The sequence below is a fragment of the Aethalodelphis obliquidens genome, unplaced genomic scaffold (genome assembly GCF_003676395.1).
Source record: "Aethalodelphis obliquidens isolate GAN/ISIS:26980383/991018 unplaced genomic scaffold, ASM367639v1 scaffold14, whole genome shotgun sequence".
In the NCBI taxonomy this organism is placed as follows: Eukaryota; Metazoa; Chordata; class Mammalia; order Artiodactyla; family Delphinidae; genus Aethalodelphis; species Aethalodelphis obliquidens.
The window spans coordinates 28,934,793-28,953,092 of NW_020837958.1; the positions used below are offsets into that span (position 1 = coordinate 28,934,793).

An 18,300-nucleotide genomic window follows, 5' to 3' on the forward strand; every position below is an offset into this window, starting at 1 on the left:
TGTGCATTTTTATATTGAAGAATTTGTAGCAATGCACTTTTTTTTTTAACATCTTTATTGGAGTATAATTGCTCTACAATGGTGTGCTAGTTTCTGCTTTATAGCAAAGTGAATCAGCTATACATATACATATATCCCCATATCTCTTCCCTCTTGCATCTCCCTACCTACCACCCTCCCTATCCCACCCCTCTAGGTGGTCACAAAGCACCGAGCTGATCTCCCTGTGCTATGCGGCTGCTTCCCACTAGCTACAATGCACTTTTTATTTAGTAAATTAAGAATATGCAAAAGATTTGATAACCAAATAATATGGAGGATGTCAGCACCATGGTCAGACGTAATAGTTTGTTGTCCAGTTTGGATTATTATTATTTTTTAAAAAGATTTATTAATTAATTATTTATTTTTGGCTGCAACGGATCTTAGCTGCGGCATGCGGGATCTTTGTTGAGGCATGTGGGATCTTAGTTTCCTCACCAGGGATTGAACCTGCATCCCCTGCATTGTAAGGTGGATCCTCTACTACTGAACCACCAGGGAGGTCCCCACGGTTGGATTACTGATTGTTTGAAAAGTCTTTTAGGACAAAGGCCATGATTTAAAAATATTTATTTATTTATAAATTGAGATGTAATTGACATATAGCATTGTATTAGTTTTAGATGTACAGCGTAATTATTTTCTTTATTTAAAAAATTTGTGACTATATTGTCCAGTGAAATCTTTAACCCATGATCAATATTTGCTGAATGAATGAATGAACTAGTAGAGGAGTGGAACAATCCATGGTGATTGGATATTCTGAAGATTCATTTTACTAAACATATTGTGATTTTCCAGATCAGATGGTATTTCCTTCTCTATCTTCTTACTTTTGTGCTGCCCTCAGGACCAAAGTTGCCAATTTTATTTTGGAAATGTTTTCTTCAGCTTAAACTTTTCTGGTTCTTGAAGAAGTAGATTACTTCAAGTTGTGTGTTAATTCTTGTGAGTTGATTCTTAATTCTTTGCCCATCATAAAATATTGCTTGTTTATTCCTAAATTCTCTACAGGAGGAAGTATGCATTAAAGTTTTTTTTTAAAAATTTAAATTTTATTGGAGTATAGTTAATTTACAATGTTGTGTTAGTTTCAGGTGTACAGCAAAGTGATTCAGTTATAGATATACATATATTCATTCTTTTTTAGATTCTTTTCTCATATAGGTTGTCACAGAATATTAAGTAGAGTTCCCTGTGCTATACAGTAGGTCCTTGTTGGTTATCTGTCTTATACATAGTAGTGTGTGTGTGTTCATGCCAAGCTCCTGATTTATCCCTCCCCCGACCTTTCCCCTTTGGTAGCCCCAAGTTTGTTCTCGATATTTGTAAGTCCGTTTCTGTTTTGTAAATAAGTTCATTTGTATCTTTATTTTTTAAAATTGGATTCCACATATGAATGATATCATATGATATTTGTCTTTCTCTGTCTGACTTCACTTAGTGTGATTTTTTTTGTTTTTTTATAATAGTGAACTGTGATGTTAGAAGCTTATACTTTTAAATTTGTTTGCTGCAAAATTCACCAATAGTATAAATCAGTTGATAATGAGATTCAGAGTTACTTTTAAAGTATGCAGCAAGGGGCTTCCCTGGTGGCGCAGTGGTTGAGAGTCTGCCTGCCGCTGCAGGGGACATGGGTTCGTGCCCCCGGTCCGGGAAGATCCCACATGCCGTGGAGCGGCTGGGCCTGTGAGCCATGGCTGCTGAGCCTGCGTGTCCGGAGCCTGTGCTCTGCAACGGGAGAGGCCACAACAGTGAGAGGCCCACGTACCGCAAAAAAAACCCACAACAAATAAAATATGCAGCAAGACTGGCCTTATATGACAAATGAGATTTATTGACTTCATATTGACGAATGTTAAAATACTATTTGCCCTAAATCTCTGGAATCTGACTTATTCTTAATTTAAAATATCTCCAGAGTTAGAGATCTTAACTGAAAAAGATGAGACATACATCAGTCACAATATTATCTGGATGCCTTTTATTTTGTCCTCCATTGTTTAAATGGAAGTGAAGAAATGGGATGTATAATATTTATTGCATAATTCCAATTCATGCTTTTAAAAGAATAGTTGCTAGAAAGACAAGGTGAGATCCTTTTAAAAGTATGTGAGCACTTAAGAACACTTAGATTCTTCCAGACTTTAGGCTTTTGGATATACAGCATTTTGCTAGAGATTTACTTTATAGATAACTTCAGTTATAATTTTTAATTCAGGGTCAGATAAAATGTGAGAATAGCTTATATCAGAACCAGAATTCTTTTCTGGCTTTGACTAGTACACAGAGTGTGTCCACATTGGGTTGTGTGGTGTCCCAGGTAAAATTGCTCTACTGAATCCCGAAACATCAGAAAGCCATGAGGAGGTAAAGGGTATAACACCAAAAATGAATGACAGAGCTACCTTCCTCAGGGTGGACTCTCTTGTACTTCTCGCATGCAATAGAAGTAGCCATTGCAGAGTTGCTAGAAACTGGTGAAATTGGATTGGGGAAGCCTGAGGCACCATTTCCTACAGAGAGAAAGAGGTCTGGTGAGGAAACGTATGGATACTTAAAGCTGTCCAAATGTCCAGGACTTTATTATCTATCAATCCTGACTAGAAAATAGAATAATTATATGGGTCACTTAGGCAAAAGCATGTTATAGGAGCTGGGGAAGGGCTGAGTTGTATATTTATTTCATATCTCAACTTAATTTCAGAGGCCAATACCTAATCTATTATGGCCATTTGTTCTATAAATGCAATATTGGGAATAGTAGATCCTATAAATGATGTTGAACAAGATCTATGTTTTTTGAAATGAATTTTCTTTAAATCTAGTTAGCTAACTAACTAGGTTAGTTAACTAACCTAGATGTTTACTGGCTGTATTTAAAATATGTGGATTGAATCAAACTAGTCCCCAGAGTCTAGGAAAGTTTCTGACCTAAATTAGGAACCCAAGCTCCATTATTATTTTCACTTGAACACTACTCATAGCCATCCTAACTTTTTGGAAAGAGTACAGCCTTTGCAACAAAGTTTCTTTGTTTTCATGGAACCAAAAATGTGCTGTATTTAGACCAAACAATAAAAATAAACTACCAAACTACTTTCTAATGCATGGGGGTTCTGGAGAGAGGAAACCATAGATATTTAGAGGCATAAAGTGAGTCATTGTGCTAGTTAAAACTTTTTACAAGGCTAGCTCTGTATGTTTGAGTTGCATCTGTTACCTCTTCAGCCAGAACTAAAGTGTGTGCAAGGAAAAGAATTTTGAATTGAATTGTGGCTCATACAGAATGCATTGTATATAGCCTAAGCATCTAAATGGATTCCACATCTTGGGCAGAACTAAAACTGCATCTTTTCATATTTAGTCTACCTTCAAGGTATTCCTGTTGGACATATCCAAGGTATTTTCCGTGAATCTAATTCGTTTTAACTTGCAGACATAAACAGTTTTTCAAATGTAACTTGTAAGCCTTTATTCCCTTAAAATTTTTTCTTGCTTTTGTTTTTACTTATTCATATTTTTAAACACCACTTTATTACTGACAGTATTTTAAAAGCCATAATGGATGGAGATGTTGTATTCTTCGATGAAGAACAATGAACGAATTGTTTCTTTTGGTATTATCATCTTGGAAAAAGTTGTTTGAGTAGACAACTGACCGAGTTAAAAAATAGTATAATTTGTAGCCAGAATGTATTCTTTAATAAAGCAAGTAAATGCAATTTACTAATCCTTTTTCATTTCCTTTTTTGTCTAAACTTTCAGGTCACTTTCATGAATTCAAAGGCAATTTACCAGTGATTTCTGGGTGCTGGAGCTGATTTTTTTGTGCGTATTTGTAAGTATTGGCTTATTTATTACTCTTACTACTCTTCTCATTGTGTGATGAGAACAGTTACAGTGTTTTTAAAGTGTTATTAGTTTTTTGTAAGTGTTTTCTTAAAAGGAGTATAGAAAAATATCAGAGGGTGAAAAAAGCCTCTGTTATGATTTCCAGTGAAATAACACAATGGCAGGGCCAATTACAAGAGGCTGAAACGATAAATATCTTACTTTTTGAAGATGGGGCTCAATTGTAGGAATGGATTATTACCTTAAAGGGGCTAGTCTATCTGCACATGAATAATTTACCTTGATAACTTCTTATAGTCTTCTGGTTGTCTGGACTTGAAAAGTTCTATGTGCCTGTGCTCATTGAAAAGATGTGAGATGATACAGAATTCAAAGAGCTGTCAGTCCTTGAGGAGATTATGTATTAAGGAACCAAAGACTCATTTAGTGAATGTATAATGTATATCAAAATCGGGGTATTCCTGTCTTCTTCACCATCCTCAAAATGCTATTATATTTTAAATGGTATTTTGGAGAACAAAGATAATTTTTCTCAGGAAAGAAGGTCAATTTCAAGAAAAAATATTGAATGAACTTTAATGATCAATGAAAATACTTCAAATTGTTATGTATTTATTAATATAAAAGTAGTTTAGAGTATGTGGCAGGTATTAAAAATGTTTGTGTGTATATAAGACCATATTTAAGTAACTTGAGTTTAAGATATATTTATGTGTGTACATTGTACCAAACCATTGATATCTAAGGTGATCTTTACATTCGATAACCACAAAGACAGAGGAAACTTTTTCTCTGTTAGTGTACTACTATAAAGGAATTTTAGGGAATAAACTTCTAGGAAAGTATTTGAAAAAAAAGTAACATTATAAATTAGAGTTTAAGTGATTCAGTATTTAAACAGAGAGCAGTGAAAATTTATTTAAAACCAGCTTTACCTTTCTTTTAGTAGTAACATTGATTGGGGCAGGTATTTTGAACCATCTTAAAAAAATAGATGTGAATATTTAATATAGCTTAACACAGTTTGTATATTTTTTAATGTTTTAAGAATGAATAAGATGTTATTTTATGAGACTATCAATTCACATTGTATTATTTGAAGACTGAATTCTTATGTAAAACACAAAATATTAAACTCCATGGTTCATTTGGATTAAATATAAGCTTTTAATTTGTGCAAGGTATCACAGTGAGGATTAGGAGGCAAAGAAGATGGAGAAAGAAATGTAAAGTATCTTTGAAGGGCTCTCGAGAAAAAGGATGGTTCCAAGGAGCTGAGCTTATCCTATTAGAAATCTGTGTGAAGGGAAATAATTTTGAACTGTCCAAATCTTGTCTTTGTTGCTTTATCCTTTCTTTTACTTCCTTTCTCTCTTCTCGCGTATCATTCAGTCATTCCCTATAGTAAGTTTTTAGGATGATTAATGTTTTTAAACTACAAATACAAGACAATTACCAGCATTTCAACCAAGATGGCCTTAATCAAAATATAGTCTACATTTCTCATCACCCAAAGGCTCTGTTTCCTGAATTTTTCTCTTCTCTACCGCCCCCTGCCCCCCAGCAATCCAGCAATACCCCAACCAGATATACATAGACGAGCTTTGAACAGAGGTGGTCCAATTAGCTGAATTTTTTTTCTTGTGACCTGACAAAGAGAGAGGCTAAAAAATAGAAGGGGCACTGTGGGTGTAGTTTTCATATGGTTATTTCTGGAGTTCAACTTAAAAAAACCCAAAAAGCTCTAGTCAGATTTTGTCTAATCACTTAGGTAGAAGTCATAGTAATCACACAGGCCTAAAGTAATTGTTTTCCAGACTTGAGAATTTCCGTATGATAGTTTAGGGTGTGGAGTTTGTTGTTCCTTTGGTCTGTGGTCTCAAGTTTTGTTCCAGCCATCTCCTGACTATGGAACCTTCTTATTAAAGAGATGTAGCAGGATACTATGACTAAGATAAGTCAAATAAAATTAACATGGCATCCAGAATGCTTGCATTCTCACTTCTTTTAATTATTGCAGAAACTGTCTGCCACTTACACTGAATGATGAGGCAGCTAGAACAGTAGAAATATTCATCTAGTCTAGCCTAAAAACAGGCAAATGAGATCAGTGACAATGGCTTCTTTTAGGAACTTTAATTTCCATGTTTTGGAACTGCTTATTTGCTACATGATCTAAGGCAGAAAGTTATACCTCATGGCCACGGGAAGGTTTCTTAGTAAGGTATGCAGAAGCCGGTCTGTGAGATAAGGAGGTGGGATATTGTTTTGCACATCCATAATGAATAGGCCACACCAAAGGTGTGTGAGAACCGATTGGAATCTTACCTACTTACATCTACTACCTAGGTCAGAGTAGGAAAACACTGTGAAGGAAAATGGTTATCTTTTCAGAAGCTGAAAGCATCTTATCCTAGCTTTTTTTTTCTTTTTAAAAAATAAAACTACCTTTTTTCTTTTCCCAAAGTAGGCATTGTATAAGAAGACCTTGTTTTGCATGTTAATATCCCACATTTAATTTTTTATCTCTAATTAAAATGTAATTAATTAATTCTGTCCTTTCAGTTTTACCAGGGCAGTAAATGATTGGTTAAAAACAATGAAAATAACAACAACAAAACAGAGAATTAGATAGCCTGCTTTTTCAGGTTCCCAAGCCTTTTTAGAAATTTGATAATGAATTCCCTTTTATAAAATTCTGTCTCTGTTCATGGTCTCTAATAGCAGTTTTTTCACTGAAAAAGTCCGGAAGTATTTTATTGTTTGGTACCAAAATGATTATTGCTTAGCTCCATGCTTGAGTTAATAATGACAACAATATCTTAATTCAGCATAACACTTGCTTTTGCAGACATTAAACTGGCTAAATTTCATAAAACTCTGTGAGATGAGTAGGAATTAACCTTATTTTTGCAGAGTGGCAGGACTCAAACCAAGGGATTCATAGTATAAATTCCATGCTCTTTCCATAACACCAATCTGTCTTCTCTCAGAGAATATTTTAGCTCTCTTTCTTTTGTTGTTTGATCACTATCTCAGTCTCTACTTGGTTGCTGTACAAAATATTTTTGAAAAGTTTAGGTAGAGTAAGTCAGGCAGGAGATTTTGGAGAACCTTATACCACTTTATTTCCTCATGTTCCTCGATCATTTGCTCCTCCCTGACATTCTCCTATCCCCCTATTTCCAAACTCCACATGTCATGCTTCAGCTGAAATTTTTTGAATTGCATAGATTTTTAGGAAACAAACAAAAAGAATCATGAAATCATCTCTTTGTGGTATTTTAAAATGGAGAGAAATTTGTTTCAAACTGAGCGTAGCCCAGACCAAAGCTCCCTCAGTGAGAACATCTGTGATTTTAAGGACAAGTAGGTCTAAGTGCATTATCTTTAAAAAATATTATTCCAGGCTAATCTTGACATAGAGCAGGTAAATAAAAAAGATGAGCTGTGAAAATCCACAAATAGGGCTTGAATGCCATTTTCCATGACAACGGGAGCTGCCCCATGAAAGCATTAATGCTGGGAATGTAAGGAATTTAAAATTGTGTCTTCTCAGTTTTACAGTTGTGTGCTCATGTTAATTAGAGATATACTGACATTTGAAGTATCTACATTAATACACACAGCTACTATACATTTGTGAACTGTGGCCAGAAATCTACTTTAATTGAAAGCAGTTTGCTAATCTGAATGTGTATATCCGTTACATTTTAAGCTTTTAAATTTTAATACTAGTGCCCTTAGATACTTGTTCTTTTTGCTCTCTCCACTTTCTGTTTCTAATTTATACCTGAAAGGACAGCCTGGCCTATTTTTAATCTCCTAGTGGTGTTTTGGAGCAATATTGATGGAATTTTGAGGAAAAAAATGTTTTTTAATAGTGTCTTTTTACTTGCTGTACTTTGAATCTCTTTTTACTCTCTGACTTTCTAAATTGTTGGTTTTTCTTGCAAACCTTTAAGATGGCCTGCCACCGAAATAAGGTAGGATTTAGGTTTATGGAATTTGCTGCACTGGCTATATTTAAGTACTAAAGAGCTACTCTTCACAGTCATACTATGGTTTTAGCCAGAAAAGCCCAGTATTAGAGACCTTGATGAGATGAGCAGTGAAGAGGCATTCTGATGTTTTTAGTATAGCTGAATTTTGTCCTTCCCTCTTGATGTCAAGCCATGTATCTTAATTTTTGATTTGCATATATGTTCACAATAGCTTGATGACTTCTTGAGTCATCTTTAGCCCTAGAGTTTTTGCTTTGCCTGTCTTAAAGGAAGACTTTACATCTATTTTTTTTGCAAGTTTGTGTTTCTTAAGAATCTGCCTGTCAGGATTTTTAACCTAATTGTTTTGTCCTTTTTTGTCTAATGAAACTCCCACACTTACTTTTTGAACTAATCCCTGTGTATTACACAAGACCAGTTAGAAAGAAGCTTCCTTTTTGTAGCACCAGAATAAACTGCTCTAAAAATTTGTAATACTCTGGACTTATTTCATTAAACCATTTTACTGGCACCATTAAACTACTAAGACCTGGGACCATTAAAACTTACTCAGTACTATTATTATTATGGCCTATTTTACCCTTTATTAATTTTTTTTCACTGTACTAAGTTCCTCTGCTCTTTATTTTTTCATGTTGCTTACTACATATTGTGCCATCACAGCACATTTGGTAATTTCAAGTTAATTGCTCAATTATCAGTGATAGTCATGAAGCACTTGAAACATGCGCAGTGGAGGATTTAAAAAATTTCGAAATAAGTTGGTGTGTCATAATCTTAAATGTGAAACATGCCAATATCTGCAGGCATAAAAATACACTGTCTGAGCTAGGCATTTCAGGGAAGGCAAAAACCTACTCTTAAAATCAGGGCTTTTGTCTGGCACTGAAGTGTTTCATCTTTGCTAATTTCAAACAACGTATCTAAATTTGATCTTGGTTTCCTTTTCAACTCTAAAAACTTGGTCGTGGTAATAAGGGAGAAGGGAAGTAAAACTGTATTGATTCTGTTCGAATGTTTAACCGGAACCTTACAGTCACGATATTCACTGTAAAGTGGAATTTGGTGTGAGGTGGATCCATATTGGATGCCAGTCAAGGAAGCTGACTTACTAAGGAAGCAGAATGGTCTCTTTATAATGTTTCTGCACACATTAAGGCAATCCTCTAATCAGAGGACAGTGGTTCAGTGAAGATAGTATGTTGATGATTTATTTATATCGAAAAACCTCATGAGAACAATGACACTTTGCGGACTTTTTCTGTATCTTACACAGTAATAGTCTCAGATGCCTTCAAGATAACTTATACATTATGGCAAAATACTTATTGTAACTCTTTTGGCAACTAGGCAAACTATCCTTAAATTTTGCATTAGTATTCAGTTTAAGGTTTTTTCTAAACGAATATAGTGCCAACAGCTCTTTTTTAGATGCTATTATGGTTCTTTCATATTTTTATAGTACTGTAGTAAAGCTGAATTTACTGGTTACATTTGAAGGTGGAGTAGAGCAGCACAGGAGTCAACATTAAAGTGATTCAGTGCCTGTTGGAGAAAAATTCTTCCTAACTTGAGATTGGAAACAACGTGGGGCTTGAGGCCTGTTTGCTAAGAACAGCTAATAAATTTGAATATTCCCCCCAAAAGCTGCTCTCTGAACTTGTTTTTAACCAAGAAGATAGGCTTAATCATTTCCCAGTATTCTTACATAAATTTTATTAATATTTAAAGGAATTAAATGCATATAGAGAAGGGGAAATAAAGCCATAATTTGAACTGAGTGGTGGTCTCAAATACGGGGAAATGAGGGAGTGTCCATAAATGTACTAATTCTGCACAGCTAGCTATTATTTTATAATATAATAATCTATAAAATGTGAAATATAGTCTATTTATAATTCAGGAAAAAATAAACTCATTGATTTACTCAAGCATTTAGATAGAAATATTTTTAGTAACTATAAATATTGTTTGAATAAGCAACAAAATCTAGTGCATTTTGTTGTATGCTTGTCTCTACACATCATTTTCAGCACATAGTTTTATCTGAAGTACATATTTTATGTTATCTTGGGGTATGGGTATAAATGCTTATCATTTCACCAAATTTTTGCCATCTCCTAACATTAAAATGTGAGTTAAGTATTTCCAGTGAAGATAAAAACATTTTCTGCATTCTCTTCTTTCTCCCTCTCTTCATCTCTCCTTCCCTTTTGCCCTACTCTCTCTCTGTCTCTCTTCATATTTCTTACTGGGGTTTTTCAAAGATGCAAGGCAATTATTGTGTAAAAAGATTAATTTCCTAAGCATTATCTTCCATCGATGACTGGCAAAAAAGACTTATTTTTAATGTTTAATCAGTCAAAAAGTTTGTCCACATGATGTAATTCCTGTTTTTATTATTATTTGCTTAGCAAGTGCTTGCAAGAGAAAAAAAGATGGTCCCTAACCTAAGGGTTTAAAAATTGATTTGTTACTAGACAGTTTATGTGGGTGGAGTTTTCTTTGGATACAAGCTACTGGAGTTAGCTCTTTCTCTTTCTTTTCAGCTCACATAGTTTCATATAAACTTAAGTGAATGAATTCATTAATAAAAGCAGATTTTCTATTTTTATTTCACCTTTGGGCTCTTTTATACCTTTGGAAAATACAAATACAACAAAAAAGTATGTTTGACAGTTGATTATTATTTTTACCTTTTTGACCCATGTAGAGTAGATAATTAAGCAATAGCATCAATGGAATCCAGGTCTGCATCCCTATAACTGCCTACATTAGGCAGAATATAGATTATTTTTTTTCTTCAAGCTGTGGTGGCTGGTAACAAGCCTATGACTTGGTTTTTAATTATTACCACTAGTGTTCTGAGTTTCATTGAACATAGTACAAAAGAAATACAGGTGTTATTCCTCTTGTGAATATTATTTTTCTTCCAATTATTACATATATATGGCATCATCAATTAGAATGGGTTGTTCTAAGGTGAGATTGGTTGCACATAATTTGATATCTGATACAGCATCAAGTGCACACTCACTGAATGGTTGACAGCTTTAAGGGATGGAAACATTTTGGGCTTTGTCCCTGGTAGTGGCAGTATGTGGAATCCACTGTTGATTTTGTGACTAGTTACAGAGAATTCTTCCCTGGACTTGCAGTCACAGAATAGATAGCTGCAAGGCAATATCTGGCGGACGGCTGAGAAAGTAAAGCATGAAAAATGTGGGTGTAAACAAGAGAGCTGAGTGTCAGAAATCTTTGAGCGTCTAGAGCTTTCTGAGGAGAAGATATGGTTGAACAAATGGAAGAAATACCTGTCCCTCCAATTTCACTGCAGTAATTGAGAAGAGGAGACAAAAAGGAGAGAAATTAGTGAAATAGGAAATGACTGAAATAGGAGATTTTTGTAAAATCACAAAATGGATTTGAGGACGTTTTTTTAAGATGTGGAAATGCTTGTTTGGGTCTGACAATAGTAATCTAAAAAGAGTTCTATAGTTGTTGGGTTTTTTTTCCCCTGATCTGTTTCAATTTTATTGATTTCAATTCAATGCATTCTAAGGACAACTGTAGGAATTTTAGGAAATGGGTACCTCCCAGGTAAAAAACCAGTGAGAATAATTTTGCTTTATCTGGGTAAAGATTAATATAGAAATATATGAAAATAATCATCTATGTATCACACTCTATATTTTATATGGGATACCTTTAGAAAGGTCTCATTGTAACCATGACCAAGTAGCATCCTTATATCTTCTAGAACAAGGAATCACATGAATTAGGTTTCAGTTATGGTATATGATGTTTTTAGTTTTGGAGGTTGGAAAACTCTTTGAAATCACATTTTTATAAAGTGATTTTTTGGTGTGATGTATATTCCTTCCTTTCCTTTCTCCCTCTACTTCCCTTTCTTCCTTTCCCTCCATCCTTTCTGTCCTTTCTTTCATTTAGAGATAGTTTGTTTTCAATTAGTATGTATGCTGCTTGCCAAGCTGTAAAGTAATACCTAACATGTGTTCCTTAAGTTGTATGCAGGGTCACCTTTTTGATTAAGGACTAAAGAGTCCTCTTTGGGTTTCTTATATGAATAAGAGCACTCTCATCCATTTTATGCAGTCAAAGAAACTGAGGAAATTTGGAATTAGTTTTACTCTTGTGAGGTGATGAAGATAAGATAATTGGAAAGAAATTATAATCTTTATTGACCCAGCAGTTTACTAAACGTGAATTAGGATTTGTCAAATTTCAAGGCTTGTTGAGTGTTTGCTCACTAAGAACAAGATAGAGGAATAATCATGGTCTAAAAGGAGAACTTTTAAGTTTTCAGAAACACTTCCTGCAGTGAGATAGTCTATGAAACCGTATACTCACAACCTTAAGGGAGGTCCTTAGTTGTGTTCTTCTGGCAAGTCTTCCACATTGAGTGAATTCGTCTCAGTTCTTGATGTGGGTTGTTTCTTGAGAATAGTTTGACTTAGCATTAAAGGGGTTAAATATCCTATGCAACCAAAGGGGGAAAATTTATAAATTATCTCAAGGATACTAAGCAGGAGATGAAACCCAGATATGCCTGAAAGAAAGTTGTGGATTGGTCAAGGTTATGATTATATAGAACACTGATAGAACAACAAACTATGCATCAGTTTGCAGTGTCTGGAGCGAATAGACTGCCGCTCTCCCCCAACAGCACCTACCGGTGCTTTAATACTTCCCAGTTTCTCTGTCAAGAGACGAAGGTGAGGGAATCAAGTGTCTATATTTAGCAGAGAGAACTTAAAAACAGCTGTTGCTTGTGTTGAACACCTGTATGTTCTAGGCATTGGGCAAGGCACTTTTACCTTGTTATTTTTAATCCTTTTAACAAATCCCTGAAATCCCTGGTTGTTTTCTATAAATTTTGATTTATTTTTTTACCTTCATAGCACTTAAAATGATTAGTAGTTATCCTGTATTTGTATGTTTATGTAATGTCTATTTTCTTCACTAAACTAAAAACCCTGTCAGGGTAGAGACCAAGACTATTTTGTTCAAACCTGTATACCCAGTTTCTAGCACAGTGTATGACACGTACTAAGTTCCTAGTAGATATTTGTTGAATAAATAAATGAACAACAACAAAAACAAAAGGTAGAGGAAAGAAGGAAGGAATGCAAGGAAGAAAAAGGCAGAGCTGGGGTTCAAACACAGTCTGTTTGATTTCAGATCACATCTCTTCCCACTCTAGAACACCAGCACAGTTTCACTTCATCTAGAATATTCTTGATTATATACTTAACTGATAAAATTTCTCTAAGGTCAGCTGTCTTAGAGCCCCCCAAATCTGTTTACATCTTATTCTGAGAACTCTTACATCTTACCCTGAGACTGAATGACTTGGAAGAGGCTGTCCCATCTTTTTGTCATCCTGTTGGAATATTGCAACCATTTTATGCTAACAGTTCTCTCCAGAAATACAGATTTCATATTCTAGATTGTGGGGTTTCTGTTTCTCCTACACAAAGAGAGTGTACTTCTTTCTCTCCTTCTCTGAAATTGACCCTTAATTTAGATCATTGTGCTGCTAAATTGACTTTCAGTAATGAGCAGAGTGATTGTTGCATACCCTGCTGAGTTTTCTGCTTGAGGAGAAGTGTGTCACTCTTACTTAGAGAGAGCCTGTGGGAGGAGTCAGGCCAACCCAAGGGGCTCTTATCCTGGCAGGTGCCAGGCACTGGGGCTTGGTTTGGTCATTCGGCAGTGACCTCTTTCCATTTACTTCATTTTTACTGCTTGAATTTTTCCTTGACAAATATCATTGTCAAGAAGTTTTTTGTTTTAATATTGGTTTTTACATGACACTATCAACCATTTCATTTCCTTTTATTCCTGGTATCATCTTTTAAAAAAGCCTTACTGTGTTTTTCCATTCTGTGTCCCAGGATGGGAGGAAATGTAAGAATGTAGAGAGTAAATGCAAGGTTCATAGTGTGGAAAGGTGTCATTTTAGTTAGGCTTCCAGCAATGCTATGTAACCTTGAAAATGTACATTTTTATGGCTGTATACATGTGGTTAGTTCAAACAGGAATTGTGTATCTCCCAGGTATATTGAATGGATACATATTTAAATCTTGATGTCAACTTAAAAGAGTCGTATTTAAATTCCCAAGAGGGTACAAGAAACAGATTTTTGTGATGTGAAGCAATAACCATCTTTTCTGGACCAAATGGCAATTTTGGAAGCTCTGGCCATCTGGGAATCTATCATTTGAAGCAGCCTGGCCTACTTGGAAGTTAGTTTCTTAGTAAGGAGTGATCTGAGCCATTAAGGTCTTCACATTGGATGGTGTAATCAGTGGTCAATCTGACCTCCAAGTTGCCCTCTGAAAACTGTTTAAAGATGTGTGTATCTGTTTTGCGGTTATGGTAAATCCTTTTTTTGGTAGCACATATTTTCTTCCAAGGAGAGGGCTTAGCTTCTGTTGGAAATTAATTCAACTCCACAAATATAATATATACTGGGTGCTGAGTGTATTCAAAACAGAACATTAGATGCTGCATTGGAAACAAATGCAAATGTACAGAGTTCCTGCCATCAAGAACCTTAGAATCTAGACATAATTATTAAACTCTCTTATTCCTTTTTGTGTCCCTGTGTCTAACTCAGTGTGTGGCTCAAAGGTGGGATTAATAAATGTTAATTAAGTTGAATTGATTATTGCAGAGGAGATAAGCAGAGGAGATATGTAATTCCCTATGCAGAATATGTTAAATGCCTTAGTAAAATAAAAAATTGTATCTACAGAGCTTGTAAGAATTAAAGATACATCCCTTAAGAAGGACCTTAATTTAGGAAGCAGACTTTTTGATATTCTTTGAAAGTTGAATAGAATTTTATCAGTGGAATAGGAGATGCAGAGAGAGGTGCATCCTGGTAGTGAGAGGACTAGCACAAGCATGGGTATGGGACCGATGGAAGGAAACAGGGAAGTATGGGATAGAGAACAATGAGAAGTCCAGTTTGACTGAGGTATAGGGTATCTATAAGCTAGAAAACTTAGTGTGATCATATCATTGTTGTCCATAAGGCTAAGCTAAGGTATTTGGTAGATCTTAGGGGGCCATCAAACCAAATAGCTGAGCAGTATGGCAAGAGCTTTGCTTTTGCAAAATTTTTGAAAAATTAGTTCAGCCAGCCCTTGTAGAGTAGATTAGAGGAAAAAAAAAAGACTTTAACTAGAGAAACACCTTGTAAGATACTTCAAGCAGGAGGTAAGAGGTTTAAACAAGAGTGGGTATTTTGAGAACAGAATGTTAGGAACAGAAAGAAGAGACTTCGCCAGTGTGGCATCAGTAAGACTGGATTATATGTGGTGGGGAGCATGAGGAAAAGAAAGGAGTCAAAATTACTCATTGCTTTTTCCTGTTCCTGTTATTCATCACAGCACTGAATTTTTGAAAAGGCAGAGGGAAAATATCTTGCTAATTATCTCTTGTCAACTCTCAAATCCCTTGCATCTCATTGGTTTGATTCCCAAATTGAGGATATTTTTTCTTCCCATGGAGGCCTGGAAGGAAGATGTGTTTTTAAAGGAATGAGAATATACGTAAAGATAAAATTACTTGGATGATTTAAAGGCATAACATAAACACAGAAGATATTAACACTAGGAGCTCAATCAAGTGCACAGGCAGGACCTTGTTGATTTTGGGGGCATAAGGTAAAACTTGGCTACCATGAGTGAGAAAAGTGAAGATACTGGAGATTATGACATTCCTATCAGGTGGCTTTCACATAGGGATTAGTACCTGACATCTGTGAGGAATAAAACGGGTATGCACAGATAAAATGATGAGTACAACTCCCTGGTTATATTGCTACATTCTGTCCTCCACAGAAGGTATAGTCACAGCAAATATCATGCTTTGGATATAGGCCCTCTCTACTTGTCTCTTTCAAGAGAAAAGGAAATAGTGCAGGAAAATACACTCATGAGTAAGAAAAGACATTGAAATAAGATTTAAAAAATAGACTTTTTCAAGAAAATGGGATAAAGTCAAGTTGATTTTGAAAAGGATCCTTATCATTCTCATTACCTTATCATTCTCATTACCTTATCATTCAGACTAACACTAACATGCATTAATTCATTTATTCATTCACTCAATAAGAATATGAATTCAGGACTCTTCTGGACATGAGGTGGAATTTAAAATGGTAAATGAAGAATTAGTCATCAGGAATTTATTATCTATTGTAGGAGGAGATGAAATATACATATATGAAAAAGAACAAGAAAGTAACTGCTATGAAACCTAGTAATTTGGGCTTCCCTGGTGGCGCAGTGGTTGAGAGTCCGCCTGCCGATGCAGGGCACACGGGTTCGTGCCCCGGTCCGGGAAGATCCCACATACCGCGGAGCGGCTGGTCCCGTGAGCCATGGCCGCTGAGCCTGCGCGTCCGGAGCCTGTGCTCCACAACGGGAGAGGCCACAGCAGTGAGAGGCCCGTGTACCGCAAAAACAAACAAACAAACAAACAAAAAACACCTAGTAATTCATCTCTGGGAAGTGCTTTGCCCATTGTTTCTTCTTGGAGACCTATGGTAGCTGTTCCTGTCCATTCAACTGTCTGTACCTTAGCCTGCTGACAAACTGAGCCTCTTGCCAGTACTTCATCAAAGGGTGCTCTTTCATAACCTGTGTATGACTTAAATATCTGTCTCATTTGTGCTTAGCAAGTTGTTCATATTATGTAGTGCATAATAGGTTCCAGTAAAATGCTTTTTGAATGAATGACAGAAACTCTACCTCTCATGCATTCTATCAATTAAGGTATTTTGGGTTAAAAAATCTTCTTTAAAAATTTATATATCCTATGGGAAAGTTAAAATCTATTACTTTTTCACATCTTAAGCTTTTTATATGCCTTTAAATTTTAAAACTCCAAAACAACTTTTGAGTACCTTCTGTGAAGCAGAACTGTATTAGTTACTTCATATTAGTTTAAAAATATACCGTGTGGAATTCCTGCCACCCCTGGATACCGCTGTGTAATAGCTGTGATCTTAGGCAAATCATAGAGCCTCTTGGAGCCTTAGCTTCCTCACCTGTAGAGTGAGAATATTACCTACTGCATGTTCTTTTAATAGCTTTATTGAGATATAATTGGCATATAATAAACTGCATATATTTAAAGTGTTTAATTTGACGTTTTGATATACATATACACCAGTGAAGCCATTTCCACAGTCAAGGTAATTTACATATCCATAACCCCTAATGGTTTCTTAATGCCCCTTCTGAGTCCCTTACTCCTACCCCTCCTTGATCTGTTTTCAGCCTCATCCCCAGGCAGTCACTGATTGTTGCCACTATAGATTGCATTAAAAGTTTTGCTTTATGTAAGTGGAATCATATGTTATGTACTCTTTTTTGTCTAGTTTCTTTCATTCTGCATAATTATTTTGAGATTCACTCATGTGCATGTCAATAACTTATTTTTAAAATTGAGGAGTAGTATTTCATTGTATGGATATACCACAATTTGATTATCCATTTAGGTTCTTTCTAGTTTTTGTCTATTACAAATGAAGCTGCTTTGGACATTTGTCTTTGAGTGGACATATGCTTTGTTTTCTTTTGGGTAAATACGTAGGAATGGAATGGCTAGTTTACCTAGGTGCATGTTTAACTTTATAAGAACTGCTGATTTTTCCAAAGTGGTTTACCGTTTTACATTCCTACTAGCAATGTGTAAGAGTTCCAGCTGTCCCACATTCTTAACACTTTGTATGTTTAGTCTTCAATTTTAGCTATTCAGGTGGTTTGTAGTTGTGGCTCATGGTTTTAATTTTTATTGCCCTAATGACTGATGATGTTGGGCTCTTTTCATGTGCTTGTTTGTCATCATGTATCTACTTTGTTGAAGTGCATTTTAAATCTTTTGCTGTTTTTTTAAATTGGGGTTTTCTTCTTTTTTATTGAGTTGTAAGAGTATTTTTTAATATTTTTTTAAAATACAAGTTATTTATCAGATAATGTTTTGTATATATTTTTTACTGGCCTGTGGCTTGCCTTTTAATTTTAAGTGTCCTTTGAGAGCAGTGTTTTAAATTTTGAAAAAGTCCAATTTATTGCTTTTCTTTTCTTTTCTTTTTTTAACATCTTTATTGGAGTATAATTGCTTTACGATGGTATGTTAGTTTCTGCTTTATAACAAAGTGAATCAGCTATACATATACATATATCCCCATATCTCCTCCCTCTTACGTCTCCCTCCTACCCTCCCTATCCCACCACTCTAGGTGGTCAAAAAGCACTGAGCTGATCTATCTGTGCTATGTGGCTGCTTCCCGCTAGCTAGCTGTTTTACATTTGGTAGTATATATATGTCCATGCCACTCTCTCACTTCGTCCC

General features: G+C 35.3%; 1 protein-coding gene across 1 annotated transcript in view; it reads left to right on the forward strand.

The window, feature by feature from the left end:
* SOX6 (SRY-box transcription factor 6) overlaps nucleotides 1-18,300 on the forward strand; it is a 620,818-nt gene that overhangs the window by 95,191 nt on the left and 507,327 nt on the right. Inside the window, exon 2 of the mRNA XM_027115294.1 lies at nucleotides 3,814-3,886. The gene's annotated coding sequence lies outside the window, so the exon portion shown is untranslated. The remainder of the gene's footprint in view (nucleotides 1-3,813; nucleotides 3,887-18,300) is intronic.